General features: G+C 40.0%; 1 pseudogene; it reads right to left on the bottom strand.

Annotated features, from left to right (window-relative positions):
• Positions 1-842: 842 nt before the first annotated feature.
• LOC117709364 (proteasome subunit beta type-3 pseudogene) lies at positions 843-1,514 on the bottom strand (annotated as a pseudogene).
• Between the last annotated feature and the right edge of the window lie 14,951 nt (positions 1,515-16,465).

Here is a 16,465-nt window from a genome sequence, read left to right as displayed (position 1 = left end):
AAGAGGAGAAAAAAAAAAAAACTTCAACCATTTTGGTGAACATGAAAAGAACAGGGAAAGGGGGATTTTATAATACATTTTTCACATGAAAATGTTCTAATATTTTGAATGACAGTTTTACTTATAGGTCTTAAAAGGATTATTATCATAGGTATGTCACAATTTACCTTCCATGACAGATATTATGTTGTTACATGTCATAACAAAGATGAAAATAGCCTGGTGGTGCATCCATACTGTAGAATTCTATGTCAGCCTATAAAATAATCCTTGGAAGGAGTATGTACTGAGTCAGAGAAATGCTCACTGTATAGTGTTAGAGTTAAAAATTAAACAACACAAAATAAGGCTTGGTCACAATGCGAGCCCTTCCCTTACCCCTCTAAGTAAAAATAACACAAATTTTGACAAGATACAAAAGCAAAAAGAACAAAAGATATCTTTGGTTTGACACATGTAGTTGAATTTCAATTCATTTTTTGTGGCCTTTTTGCTCTGCACTTTAAATTTTCCTAACAAATATATATTGTATATAACAAATATATACACACATATTTGTTATAATGTATATATATTCAGAATCAAGACAATAACTTAAAAACAGGCGAACAGGAGTTGTTATGATAGAGACTACTGTTATTAACATTTAAAAGGAATTGAAAGTCAATCTACCAAAGTATACAATAGTGAATTGTGTAGCTTTATGCTGTTTAAAAGTGCATCCCTATCCAGTATCTTACAATAGCATTTTTTTTTTTTGAAAGAAAGACGATTTTATTAAAAAGAAAAACAACAAAAGGGAGACGAGACCAGAGCACAGGCTAGTCCATCTAGAGCACAAATTAGTCGGTCCGAGCCTTCACTTTGCCGGTAGTGATCTTGTCTTTCTCAATGATGTGGACAACGATGCCTGAGACGGCGTCCCGGTCCACAGCATTCAGCATGGCCTGAGAAATGGTTTCAAACAGGTGCTGTGGATCCGTGTTGGACTCCCAGAGAGACTCACACATCCCATACATTTGTTCAGAGCAGGTACCACTGACTACAAAGTCATCAGTCACCATGGGGCAGCCAATGAGGTCCAGAGAGCAAATGAAGGGCTTAAAGGTCTTTGGGTCCAGGCCAGCAATGACAGGCTCTGTGTAGTAGGGACCAAACCGTTTCTCATACAAGAGGTTGGCCACCATGCTCATGAGGGTATAAGGCTTGATCTGCCGACCTTCCTTCAGCTCACACAGGTTCAGTCGGAACTTGAAACGCTGGGCAGCTGTCTGGACGTCAGTGGCCAGGCCGGCCAGGCAGGCCAGGCCTATGTAGAGCCTGTCACCCATGGGAAAGATCTTCTGGAAGTCCGTGGTCACCATCTGGGCCTGGATCCCGAAACACCAGTTTGCAGCGATGGCCACACAGTTTTTTCCCTTCATGGCCATGATGGCCCCTCCATTATAGAACATAATAGACATGATTGCGATGTATTGGGAGCACGGCCACCACTGAGTTGCCTGCAAACCTGTTCTGGGTTTCTCAGGTACAATAGCATTTTTATCATTAGTAATAGAAAGTTCCCTTTTGTAAGGTGTTATAGAGAGTCTATGTCCTTTCCCAATCTGATTGTAGGTTGCCTTTGAAAATGTTGTCAGTTTAGATAAAATCTTTAAAGTGCACAATGATCCACCATGACTATGTCCTTATAAGAGAGGAGACATTTGTACGTACACACACACACACACACACACACACACACACACACACACACACTATAAACCTATATGGAAAAGGTACTGTGACCACAAAAGAAAGGATCTCCCTGATGAATCTACATGCCACAGAAGGAGGAGAAAGGACAGGAAGAGACCCCTTGATAGCAACTTTTGCCGTCAGTGCTTAAAGGCTTAGATTTTTCAAAGCATACTTTAATGATGATTCTTATTAATTATTTTATTTATTTACATCACAAATGTTGCCCCCCCATCCTAGTGCCCCCTCAAAGTGTTCTTCCCCATCCCTTTTTTTCTCTGAGAGGGTGGCCCCTCATGTACCTCCCTCCCCTGTGGCATCAAGTCTCTAAAGAAATAGGTACATCCTCTCCCACTGAAGCCAGACAAGGCAGTCCTCTGCTACATATGTGCCAGAGCCTTGGACCAGCCTGTGTACACTCTTTGCTTGGTGGCTTAGTCTCTGGGAGCTCCCAGGGGTCCAGGTTAGCTGACACTGTTGGTCTTCCTCTGGGGATGCTATCCCCTTCAATGGGTTGGGCTGTTCCTTCAATCCATCTCCTAGCTCTTCCATAGGGATCCCTGACTTCCATCTAATGCTTGGCTGTGAGTATCTGCATCTGTCTTAGTCAGCTGCTAGTAGAGCCTCTCGGATGACAGCCATACTAGGCTCTTGTGTGGATGCACAACAAAGCATCAGTAATAGTGACAGGGATTGTTACATGTTCATGAGATGGATCCCCAGTTGGGTTGGTCACTGGTTGGCTCCATTTTTGTCCGTGCATTTCCTTTAGTCAAGAGCAATTTTGGTTCAAAAGTTTTGAAGGTGGATTGGTGTCCCCACACCTCCACAGGGGGTTCGGTCTGACGACTGGATGTGGTCTCTTCAGGTTCTATATTCCCACTATTGTGCATTTTGGCTAAGGTCACCCACATAGAGTCCTGGGATCCTCCCCAATTCCAGGTTTCTGAGACTTTCTAAAGGTTCCTCCTACCCCTACCTCTGACAGCTGCATATGTCCGTCCATTTTCCTGGCTTTCTGGCTCTCTGTCTCCACCTTCTCTCTCTCCCACACCAGTCCCTCCTTCCCTCTGTCTCCTGTGACTAATTCCCTCTTCTAAGTGAGATTTAAGCATCCTCACTTGGGCTGTTCTTCTTGTTTTACTTCTTAGGGTTTGTGGGCTCTATCATGGATATTTTGTACTTCTTGGCTAATATCCACTTCTAAGTGAGTACATACCATGCATATCCTTTTAGGTCTGGGTTACCTCAATCAGGATGATATTTTCTAGTTCCATCCATTTACCTGCAAAATTCATGATTTCCTTGTTTTTAATAACTGAGTAATATTCCATTGTGTAAATTAACCACAATTTCTGTATCTATTCTTTAGTCAAGGGACATTTTGGTTGATTGTAGTTTCTGGCTATTATGAATAAGGTTGCTAGGAACATAGTGGAGCATGTGTCTTGTGATGGCGGAGCATCTTTTAGGTTTATGCCCAGAAGCAATATAGCTCGGTCTTCAGGTAAACTGGGTCTTCCAGTTTTCTGAGGAACTGCCAGATTGAATACCAGAATGGTTGTAAAAGTTTGTAATCCCATTAGCAATGGAAGAAGTGTTCCTCTTTCTCCTTATCCTTGCTTGAGCTTTTAACCTTAGCCATTCTGATTGGTGTAAGGTGGACTCTCAGGGTTGTTTTGATTTACATTTCCCTGATGATGAAGTGTCCTGGATTGCACAGGCCTCCTTGGACACAGTCGAAGCTGCTTGTCTCAGGCTAGAACAGGCCTTCTGGGAGGGAGGTGATGCTGTGTTTCTTTGTAGAGCAGTCATATGTGTCCCTGGTTAGAGCAGGCCTCCTGGGAGACTGGCAGAGCTGCAGGTTATGGGTACAGGCACACTGATCTGCCATGGGTGCAGGTGGAAGTAACTAATTATGGTTCTTTAATGCTTCAATCATCTTTCTAGCCCACTACCCATCAGAGGTAGGAAAAAAGGAAGGTTAGTAGGAAATGGGGGTTGTAGATCTGTTTAGAAGTAGTTCATTGGGGGTGATTTCAATCTTTATTGTCAGCAGTCCATTCCACTAGCAAAACACCAATCACATATCAGCAGAGGCAGTCCAATCCACTCAGAAAATACCAAACACAAATCAGTAGCAGTGGCTTCAATCCAGAAGAAACCCCAAGGATCTGCTGATTCACAGGTGTCTGCAGAAGTGGCAAGAAGCAACTCAAATACCACTAGAAGGTATTTTGGTTTTCTCTGTCAAATCATGACAAGTGATGATTAGGGAAGAAAGCAAGAAGAATCAATACAACAATACTGTTAGCAAAGACCAGCCTCACTGAAGCTCAGTGGTGACCAGTAAAGAATTACAAGGTAAACCAATGCCAAGGTATCATCCATTGTCTGTAGGGTTATACAAAGAAAAAAAAAACTTGTACTCTTTCTAAATGTCATATGCCCTCTCAAGCATCTGTTCTAGAAAAAAAATCACATGCCCTTTTACCATGCAGCTTCCAGAAAAATATCATGCGTCTGCTTCAGCAAAAGATCCTCTCATAAGACAGTTTCCAGAAAAACATCACATGACAGAACTAAGTCTTCAACAAAACCAGAAACTTCCACTTCAAGTGCTGCTATCCATCTTGGACTCATCATTCAGAGCTCAGCTTAGACAATAGTGTTTTTTTTAAATCTATGTATCTATCTATCTATCTATCTATCTATCTATCTATCTATCTTTCTTTCTTTCTTTCTTCTATCTATCTATCTATCTATCTATCTATCTATCTATCTATCTATCTATCATCTATTTATCTAATTCTATCAATGTATCATCTATTAATATTTATTTATTTATTATCTATCTATCTATCTATCTATCTATCTATCTATCTATCTATCCATCTAACTCTGTGTGTGCACATGCCAGGTGTGAAGATCAGAGGACAACTTGTGGTCTTCAGCAAACTCATGTTGGCAGTGAACACCTTTATCTTTGAGCCATCTATCCAGCTTAAATTGTTATGGTTCAAGCTACTGTTTTTGGTAATTTGTTACAATAACCATAGAAAACTAATATAAATGATAAATTGAAAAAGATGTATCTGATGTTCAGTAAATTAGCCTTTTGTAGAAATGTGACCTTTAAAATTTAGTCAATATAACTACCCAATGTTAGTTACACATGTTAGAAACACATTATTCTTAGTACAGTTCCTTAAAAGGCCATCTTTCTGGGTATATACATGCACATATTTATAAACCAAGGTTACTATATAGTAAAAATTTCATAGCTACAATAGTAATGAAATAAACTACAAATTCTTTTTCTTGTTTTGTTTTGTTTTTTTTTTGGGGGGGGGTAAAGTCTTACTATGTATCGATGATTGGACTTGAACTTGTGAGATTTTTGCCTCTATCCCTGCCAAGTGCTGGGATACAGATTCTTATGTTTTTTCCCTTAAAGTGCAAAATTTTTATTGATCTCAGAATAATTTTACAAAAATGAAAATTTGAGAGGTTTCAGGTCTTGAGTTTGGGAGCCAAAGGAAGAGCCTTTAAAAAATGTGTTTCAAGTTTGTTAATAAATTAATTCAAATGTGTGAACTTAGAAATCAAAAAAGTAAGGAGTGAAATGGAATAAAGTTAAAGTTTGAATATGAATTTTCTTGCCTAGTTTCATATGCTAAATATTTGGTCCTTGGCTGGTGGTGAAATATTGGCAGGTTCTGGAAACTATCAGTTTCTAACTGGAGGAGGCAGGTTATTATGGTTGTGCCTAATTCCTAAATCTTTTCTCATGGCTTATTGTCCATGCTGCCTGAGGTGAACAACTTTTTCATACACTCCAACTACCATGATGAGCTGCTGTGATCACCACAGACCTAGACATGGCAGATAAATAACTATAGCCTAAACCTCCAAGCCCACAAGCCAAAATGAAAGATGCTTCTCTTTAAACCAGTGGCTCTCAACCATTGATTCTAGAACTCTTTGGGGATATATCAGATATCCTGAATATCAGATATTTACACTATGATTTGTAACAGTTGCAAAATTGCAATTATGAAATAATTTTATGGTTTGGCGTCACCACAACAGGAGGAACTCTAGTAGTCACAGCATTAGGGATGTTGAGAACCACTGCTTTAAATTGTTATGTCAGGTATTTAACCACAGCAATGTCAAACTGACTGATGTTGTGTGGTATATTATTCAGGGTTTAGTATAACAAGTTGATACCCCTCTCAGCATTTTAAGTGAGAAATAATTCAAGGCAAGCCAAGGGAAAGGATATACGGTGAATATAGAAAGCCACTGAAAGCCATTGATCCTATCTACCACCAGCACTTAGAGAATCAGAAAGTTACAGAAACCTTGCGAGACTTTTACATCAGCACATTAGGAGACTCCAGGAAATGGGCAAGAGATACCTGAAACATTCTCCACATGTAGGAGCCGGGGTCACTGCAGGGCCACGTGTGAGAGCAAGGATGCAATCTTTCTTGCTTTCTATACTTGTAATCATGCACAACAACCTGTCATTGTCATTCTCTAAACTGAAACTCTAACTCAGGTCTCTGCAAAGTGTAGTCATTCGTCCCTCGTCCTTTGGAATATAGGTCTGAGTATAAAGGGAGAACTTGAAAGCTAAATATCAAATAGAGGGTCTGCCCAGAACCTTAGTGGCATGAGACACAGGATCTTTTTTCTATTTTAAATTTCCCCAAAGTGCAGTTTCTGTAATTAACCAAAGTGATTTCGATTCAATATTTCTATTGTAAGTTTAATGTAAAAAAGTTTATAGCAGCAATGGCTTTTTAAATAAGAAAGAAAGTTAATTACTTTTTGAGAAAAGACAGGGCCTGAGAGTTTGGTATAGCTGCTGCATCTGTAGTATTCATATAGTAAGGTACCCAAACCTCAGCTGAGATGGTGTGCTTCTGCTAAGTGTAGACAATGGGATAAAAGGACCTTGTTGTACTTGTTAGAAGCTGTTTACGTTTACAGCTCACTGACATTCTAGCTAGTAGCTTTTCCTAGGATAAAATCCCCAAGGATCAACCTTTGCCACATCTGCAATTTTCTGATTACATCTGTAGAGATGTCAAGGCCATAGCAGAAGACTGCAAAAACCAGAGGTAAAAACCAAGACATTCTGGAGCAGAGACACAGGGCTGGGGGATTTGGGGAGAGGAAAACAAAGAGAAAGAAGGCACATTATGACCCTTACCCATGTCCTGTTTTCCCCTTTTCCCATATGGACCAATAATTGTTAATGTATTTTACCTGTTATTTCTGTCTCCTCAGGCTCAGATTAAAATCTGACACATAAACAATATATATTTGTTGGAAATGAATGAAGCCTAAAAATTAATGTATTGAAATACTTAAAGTGATTGTGAATTAGGTAGTCTTCAGAATATAATGAAAGGAATAACTAGTGTTCAACATTTTAAAATAATTTGAAATAAATGAAGCTACCTTATTTACAAGGGCAAATGATTTCTAAGAAGAATGATTTTTCTATATGGATGCAACCTGTCCAAAGTCTCTTGACAACTGGTGAGTGTGGAGACTCAGCATCTGGCTGCTGTATATCTGCTTCACATTCTAAAATGAGCTCATGCACTGGGATTAATTTATTTTGTGAAAAGTTTCTCACTAGTCCTTCCCATTTGACTTAGGTATGAAGTCAAGACGTTATTCCCATGTGACAAGTATAGATATGTTAAGAGGGAAAACAAGAGATAAGCTATAAAAAGCTGGACAACTATTCATAGACTAATTGCCCTCAAGCATTTTATCCCTAAGACCTTTCTGTGTAACCCAAGCCCAGTGGGATGGAAGATAATATAGTCCTCATCCACTTGCTTCTAAGCTTAACTCCAGTCCAGATTCAGGGGCAACTGATGAGAGGCTCAGTCCTGTCCTAGAGTTGGATGTTCCTGCTGTTTTGCTTGTGTGTGTGTGTTTTATAACGGATGGGTGGGTGGATATACATGAATGCATCTGTATAGGAAGGCCACTTTCGTAGGAACTATCTACCTTGTTTTTTTGAGACAGGGGTTTTCTTGTCTTGAGTGTACCCAGATTAGTTGGGCTGGGCAACAAACTCCAAGGTTCTGTTTGTCTCTTGATTCTTCAGTGCTGGGATTACAGAGGTGTACCATCATGACCTTTAAAATGAACATAGATATTGGGGATCAAACTTAGGTCCTTTTGATACAAAGATATCATTTTACAAAATCGAGCTATCTCTTCAGATTCCTTCAGGAGTTTTTGAGATAGAAAAAAAAAAATACTTAGTCCTGTGAGCAAATTAGCTGGAGGAATTCAACATGAAAGCAGATACATGGAAAAACCTTAGGGGCTTAGAGCCAGTAAAGTCTCAGATCTTTTAATAGTAGGCCAGGAAATGGTACTGTACTGACCTCAGTTTAGGTCAGGAAGGTCTTTGTAGTATTGAAGAGAATGTGTAGAGCTTTACAGCACCATGAGGTCTTATTTCTGCTGAAACTGGGGAGAAGGAAGGTAACAAATGAGAAAGATCCACCTTTCCAGAGGATAGAAGAAGGGTAACACTGAGGTCTGGGTCTGAAAATGTGTCATGCAAATGATCAGAGGCCACTGCAGGATCTGGGAGCAAGCCTGTGTGCTGCAAAGAAACTCCTTGCAGAGTATCGTTATGATGAGCTCAGTATTGGAACAGAAGGTAAAGGGAGCAAACCATGAAATGTAAAGATGGTTAGGACTGGAATGAGCTAAAAGGCTTAGACGGAGAGTAGATAACAGTGCTGAGTCTACTTGGTGATGCCTCAGTTTGTATTTCTATTCTGGATTTTTCCCTTCATTTCACAGCAGGTCTTAAGATCAAGATAAGTAAAGCCTCTTGCTTTAGGCAGTGTTGTTTTAAGGGAGAAAAGGGTGCTCAGAAAATGGATCCTCTTTCTGCTGCTGCTGCTACTGACACTTTCCACTGTACTTGTGTGAGCTCTTGAAACCAGAATGGTTTCTTTAAGCTTGCTCTTGCATGGCTCAAAAAAGCTCACTGACTCTGGGTGCACTACCTACACGCATTACCAGGATGTATTCTTGGATTTACCACTGTGGGTGTGGGTCAGAAATAGAGATGGGTGCTAATATGCACTATTTTTTATTGTATAATATCTTAAAATACAAGTGTTACTGCCTTCAAGATCATGAGTGTTTTAAGTATTCGGTGGACTCCTGCTCTTTACAGGAAAGGTTTGGTAAAAAAAAAAATGCTGTTCATTCCTTGTAAGTAACTCATTAATTGGCCTAACAAACCATTTTCAGACATTAGACAGGTGTAGTCTGAAGGCTTTCTAAGTACCCACTAGGACTCCAAGTTAGTTTGGGAGGAGACAATGAAGATAAAAAATAACCAGATGTACATGAAAAATTAAAGATATTACTGTTAGGTATTGAATCTTGTTCAGATTTCTTCTTAAGACAGAAAAAAAAAAGGTGATTCAGATGTGCTATAAGATTTTATGTTAAAGCCAATATTTTTGGCTACAAAAATATAAGGTATCATATTAGGAGATGTCAGCATTCCAGTCTTGAAGAAATGATTACAGTTTCCTGGGATTAATGTTTGCTACTTGAAGACTGCGATTCTCTGCATGTTTTCTTGTCCTAAGGAGACAATGATGGTTGTGTAATCTCATCCTCCTTGGCCACAGTGCTTCTGTGGTAGACATGACAATGCACCGGAATAGACTTAAATACAGTTCTGCTGACTGCACAGTGGAGTGATTAATAGCAAAGCAGCCAGGTCCGCCCAGAGTGATTGCTCCATAGCTCATCGTCTCAGGGTCTCACATTCTTTATTAAAACAGCAGATTGATTTTTCTGCTTTCATAGCTTCTTTGGGATAAGGGAATGTATTTCTTGCCTGGCTCCAGCAGCAGCTTGCTGCTTTCTTGTTACTATGCATGTGGGAGTGCCCATGCCTGAGTGTGGAGAAGGTGTGTGCTTCTTCATGTGCAAATATTCCTGGGCAGGACACTAGGAAATGAGATTATCTTTGCTGTCTTGGGACCCAGATGGCTCAGGAAAAGGCTTTTTGAACGTTTGACTTTCTTAACAGCAGCTTTTTTTTTCCCTTCAGTGTGTGTATGTGTGTGTGTGTGTGTGTGTGTGTGTGTGTGTGTGTGTGACAGCTCTTGGCCAGTGTGGCTGGGTGGACCAGTAAGACTCTGGAGTGGAGGTTAGGAAGGCAGGAAGGCTGGTGCCAAACTCGAGCTCATGCTGCCCTGAATCCTGGACCTGCCATTTATTCTGTGTGATTGTAGGACGTGACTTGGCTTGGACAGTAAGATACTTGCTCATTGAACCAAAGCATTTTCTACATCAACCTGATAACCTATGCCTGTTCCCTGGCTTCTCCTTCAGTGGAAGGAGAAAATGGACTCCTTACAGTTCTCTGACTTCTTTTCTACACATTCACAGTGTGGGTATAGATATGCTCACACAAGCAGAGAAACACACAGTCATACACACAAGGACACATACACAGACAAACATACACAAGGATACACACAGACACATACATACAGGTAGATACACAGACACACACACAAAGACACACACAGAGAGACACATGCAGACATGTATGTATACACACACTGAAGTGTAAAATTCTGGTTGTGTCATATAATTTGCTGAGACAAGACCCATGAGAGGACATGTGATGTTTGGAGAGAGTATAAGTAGGACTCAACACACAGTCAACAGGGGTGCTTGTATAGCTTGCTGTGCAATTCTTTGTTGGTTCGTCATCTTTGTTGATTTTTCACTTACTTGAGAGAGGCACTGCAGAGAACTCCTGGCATCCTGGCTGGCCCTGGTCACTCCTGCCGACTCATACAGACTTGGCAGAGACCTGACAGTTTCTGCTGGAGTGTGCTGCCCTTGCTGATTCAGGTATGGTGATACATTTGAATTGGACTGTTGGTATCTTGACAAATGGAGATGGGAATCGCCCCAGAGAACTACTTCTAGAACAGGTCCACATCTCCTTATCCTATTCAACATCCTTTTCCCCTACCTTTGGACAATGGGCTATAAGTAGGGTGTCAAAGTATTTGAGAACCTTATTAAAGTAGGTATTGAAAAATCTAAGCTGACAACACATCCTCAGACACACACACACACACACACACACACACACACACACACACAGACATACACACAGATAAACACACAGGCACATGTACAGACACACACACATTCAGGTACACACACAATTATAACAGATAGAATGCTAATTAAAAACACTTTGTTGATTAGGCCAATTTGCCTCATTTTCTTGAATAAGTCTAGTGTGAGTTTGAAGCAAGAATGTGTCTCTATCAGACAAAACATCTTAGAACAAGGAGATTTTTCTTCTAACAATTTTGAATCTCAATGCACTTTGAACATAAGATAAAACCCATTAACATATATGACTTTAATTGCCACCTTTCCAGTTCAAGAGAATTTAGAAAATATCTAATAAATATCTCACAGGAAAAGTTGACACCTTGTTTATGTGATCCTGGTCCTATTTTTGCACTTTTTGGCCTCCTCCTTCAAACAGTTCCTGGGCTTCACAGTGGTCTTTAGTGGTTAGCATGGGGGGATTATAAACGAACATTTTATTGATTCTCTTTATGGCCCTAGAGGCGACAATGAAGAGTAAATGATTTTGGTTGTCAGAGTTTCCAAAGCTGTATTAGAACAGAAGTTCTAGTCTCTTAATGAGTCACTGCAAACCTGTCAAAAACTTCAGTTGTGGACTCTGTATTTTCCATAATGCTATATATATCATTAAACTTTGGTTTTGTGGATTGATATGTATATTAGTTATTTTCTTTGTTGCTGTGAGAAAAAATCCTGAACAAAGCAATTGAAGAAAGAAGGATTTATTTATTATTTACAGTTTGAGGATGCAGAACATAGTGAGGTTGAGGAAGAGAAAGAAGCGAGCAGTAACTTGAGATGGGTGATGACATTTACCCATAGTCAGGGAGCAGAAGATGAATAGTCCTGGTCAGCTCGTCTTCTCTTTATTCAGTCTTGTATCTCAATTCATGAAATGGTACCACCCACCGTTAGGATAGCAATACCCAATCTGAAAACCAAGTCTCTTGAGATGAGTTGTATCTTCATGAAGGAAAGCTTCATGTTTCCTGCCTCATGGAGCCTTTAATTATACAATTCCCCAAGAGAAAAAAGAGATAGAAAACTCCCCCTTTTAATTATGTATGATTGCTAAATTTTCTAGGAAGGTAGGAGAACTTTGCTTTAGCTGTAAGCCACTGGCCCCTGAACTCTCTCCACATCTGCTTATGCTAAAGCTTCTTCTTCATCTCAATTTGAATCTTGCAAAGGCTCTCTTACCTTTTCCATACAAATATATATTTGTCCAAAGTCTCACACCATGGTACGCAGTACCAGCCTTCCAAACCAGCAGCTTTTTGTGTTATCTGACTCACCCCGACCCCCATTCAATTACCCAAATCCTCTCCACTTTCCCCAATTGCCTCCCATTTGCCCACTTTCATTATCACGTTTTAATACAGCCCAGTGTAAACATGAGATCTCAGGAAGACAATTTGGGATATAGGAAGAAAATACCAGAACTTCTGTTTCTCATCATTTTGTATTTATTAGCTTCATTTGCTACTATTGTAATATACAGGTATACTTTACACATATTTAAGAGGACACAAAAGGAGGATGTCTCCCTCAGGGCTGTTAAGCAGTCACAAGTACATGAAACACTGCAGTACCGGTGGTTAGATATCACCTCCAGCCTACCCTGTTACAATAGCCTGCTGCCCACTAACCTTGATATATACGGCTAGCTTCCAGTTCAGTCTGAAACACAGACGTTAAGAGTTTACCTGTTACTAAATGGTAAATCTAGTCATGTCTTTCTCTTGTTCCAAATCTTCTCAGTGCCTTCCTGTTTGCTCCAGATAAAGTCTTGTTATTAATGACCCCCATATCCTGAAAATGCTTCCTGCTTTCCTTTCCATCTTTTCCTCAGCCAGATTGAGTCATGTGTTCTCCAAATGTGTCGTTTTTGCACTGGGATTTTGGACATACTCATCCTTTTTGTCTGAAAGCTCTTTGTCTCCAGTTTAATGCCACCTCTCCCAAGATTGACCTCCCACAGAGCTTCAGACCTGAGTATGGATGCCACTTGTTCTAGAAACTTCAACCACCCAAAATGCCCAATAACACTAGAGTTGTATATAAGTTAGCTTCCTTTTATATGTTTCTTTGATTAATGTGTTTCTCTTCTTAGTGGGACATATGATGTCGCTACCCATGTCCAACCCACAGAATAAGGCAACGGCAACCGTGTTCTTCTTCAAGCGGTTTATTCAGCTATCCCTGTACAGCGTGCTTCTTCTCTCTCTCTTCTCTCTCCTCCCCAGCTTCCGCAGCCCCTTATAAGCATTGTCTTAATCCTATCAGCAACTGCCACGAAGTCACTGGAGATTGGCCATTCTCAATGATGCGAGGTGGGGTGATCGGGTAACCACACCTCTCAGCACATACAACTCCATATATGGAGTTGTCTTTTCTCTCAAGCAATGCCTATGCCAAGCACCACCTTGTAATGGTGAGAGCGGAGCCGCTTCCCACAATGTGACACTGCTCAGCACCTAGAGTTCAAATATTTGTTGAGTGGGTAGATAAAAAAAATCATTCATATTGCCAGCACACTAGCCAATGGAACAGTTTTAATGATCCATTGATTTTCTAAGACATATTAGGAGTGTGTGTGTATTTATTTTTCATTTAAAACCAAACATATTAAATTTTCTGATATCTTCCTCTTCCTTCAAAAGAAAAAGTTTGCATTGGTGATTTGGTGAATTGTTAACATTTTCTTGAAGAGGAATATATATCATCATTGTCTCCTTTTATTCAGATATTGCAGACCTTTGCAGCATGGGCAAAATGGCATTGTTGAGCTTCATTTCCCTTGTTAATTTTGGAAAGCAGTAAAACCCCATTGGAGAGTGCATGTGCTTTGTTTTCTCAGCTGAGATCCCTACTCAGAGGTAAGTATCATCATGGCTATTATAGAATGGCACTGGAAGATAGTCTTCTGTTACAGGAAAACAATCAGGTATGAGTCAAGTCAGCCCAAGAGTAAGTGGGTGATGAGAACCCTAGTTATCTAACAAAGACATGCCTCATATCTAATGGGATTTCCTGGAGGTTTCAATGCATGAGGCTATGGTGAAATTTATACCCAGGGACTTGTCCACATTAGAGAAATAAAACAAACACACAGTCTATCTGGTCATCTTCTGGCATTGAGGCTACTTAAAGTATATCATATTCTTTAAATGATTTAAGGTATTTTACAAATGCTCATACACATATTAATATAAAGGAATTTGAAAATACAAAAGAAGAGTGAGATCAAGATAAACATTGGAAAGTACAAAGAAGCCTGAAATCACCATAGCAACAAAAAGACAACCTGTAATTTGTTGAGCAATTCTCAGCAGGAGTCAAAGTTGAAGGGAACTTCCTGTGGACCAGTGTCAGAAGCAACCATGACACTCTGCAGGTGCGATGTTGATGTTGCAGTGAGACACTGCTCCCTCATGGAGGTCATTCTGAAATCCTGGCAGCAATATCATCAATGTTACCCTACATTCAAAGACTGTGTTAAAATACATGTATCTGGGCTGGGAGGATGGCTCAGTGTGAAGCATTTGCTGGAAAAACAAGAGGTCTGAAATTCAGATCCCCAGAAGCTTCATACATGGCAAGTGAGCTTAGTAGCCTGCCTGAAACTCTAGCCTTGGAAGATGGAGAAAGGATCATCAGAGCAAGATGGCTGGTCAGATTATATGTGTGGGTTCTGGAGTTGAGAGACTGCCTCAAGGAAATAAGGTAGAAGAGCAGCTCAGGGAGAGTCCAGATACAAGCCTCGAGCCTCAACATGCACACATCTATATGAACACTTGCATATATATGCACATGAACAGAAAACATGTACAACACACACACACACACACACACACACACACACACACACACACACAAAGAGAGAGAGAGAGAGAGAGAGAGAGAGAGAGAGAGAGAGAGAGAGGAGGTAAGGGTGGAGAGAGGACAACAAATGGTCATTTTGACCGTGCCAATCCACACAAGTTAATAGGAACATCCACATTCCTGTGCAACTTCCTGATTACCAACTTTCAGAACCTTTACTGAAACGAAATGAAAGCCCTATACTCTTTGCACAATGCCCTCCCTGGCAGCCTAAGAGACTCACTATGTTGCCCAGGTTGACTTCAAACTTATTATTCCCCACTATCTTCAACCTTGAGTGATGTGATTATTGTGTGATCCATTGCACAATTTGCTATTTTCTCAACATGGTAAACATTGTAGTTTCACAATTCCTTATAATGCAACAAACAGAATTAGGTGGCAGCTTACTACTTTAATACTTACACTCAAGTATTTTGTAATTTTGTCTAGAAAGAGTGATTTTTTATAAGAGAGAAAAATGCTCTCTTATCTGAAAGCATGAGGAGGGACATTTGGGGAGAGGCATCTTATTTAAGTGAGTGTTCTGGGATTTCTGCAGAGAGGTGTACACCAGGGACTCATATATTGGTTTGGAAACTCACAAAAACTTGGATCAAGTTTGTTGGAAAGTGTAGGACAGCAGAAGGTTACTGAAGCATCTTAGAATTTATCACAATGCTAAGGGTTGGCTGACATCCTATTCATGCTGAGGTTAATCCAGATGAGGGAGAGAGAAAGCCCCATAGCTTTCCCTGTAGGAAAAGAAAGCAGGAGTGAAGATTAGGACATCTGGAAATGAAATAAGCCTATCGCAGTCCCCAGGGGAAATTCTCCGATGGAAGGTCTTAGAGGGTTGATGAGTGGCTTTAAAGTTAGAGACCTTAAAATCACTGTGTGGTACAACCTATAACTGGAACCTGTCATTCTTGCTTTCAGAGTGTCAAGAAGATAGGATAGTCAATTTGGCCTTGTCCTGATATTTAGTTTGAGTCTGAGATACATGAGTAATAGTGGGAATTTTGTCTGAGAAAAAAAACACATATCGAAATATAAGATCTGTTCACATTGGGTTACACTCGTTATTGATCACGTTTCTCCAACCCTATTGCCTTTTTGCTACCCATCCAGCTACTCGGTGACTTCAGCTTTCATGGGGTCCTATCCATTTTTGCTCAGTTTCCTTTCCAGTCTCATGGTCCTTATTCAAGTCGTTTTCTGCAGATGACTACCAGAGCCTTCCAACTGGCTTTTTACCTCCCCAGCTTTTGAACAGCTAATTCTTCTTAAAACTATTGCCAAAATAAATGTCCTGAGAGACTGTTTAGCACACTCTGCTCAGATTATTTTCCTATTTAAACCTAAGAACAGCTGAATTTCTGTGGCCACTGGCTCTACATCTGTAGATTTAATTAGACACATATGGGAAATAGTTTTTAAAGCATTCACCTATACTGGGCACGAGAACATTTTTTTTCTTGTCATTATTTCCTAACCAAACCAGCATAATGATTATTTACCTAATATTTACATTGGGTTAATTATAGCAAATAATCTATAAACTACTTAAGCATTCTGGGTTGGACATAGGTTATATGCACCAAACCATTGCATATGAATGAGAACTATATATGATAATGGTACCATCAAAATTAGCAGAGAA

The sequence above is a fragment of the Arvicanthis niloticus genome, chromosome 5 (assembly GCF_011762505.2).
Source record: "Arvicanthis niloticus isolate mArvNil1 chromosome 5, mArvNil1.pat.X, whole genome shotgun sequence".
In the NCBI taxonomy this organism is placed as follows: Eukaryota; Metazoa; Chordata; class Mammalia; order Rodentia; family Muridae; genus Arvicanthis; species Arvicanthis niloticus.
Note: the sequence above shows the minus strand (reverse complement) of the source record. Positions and strands in the feature narration are given on the sequence as shown.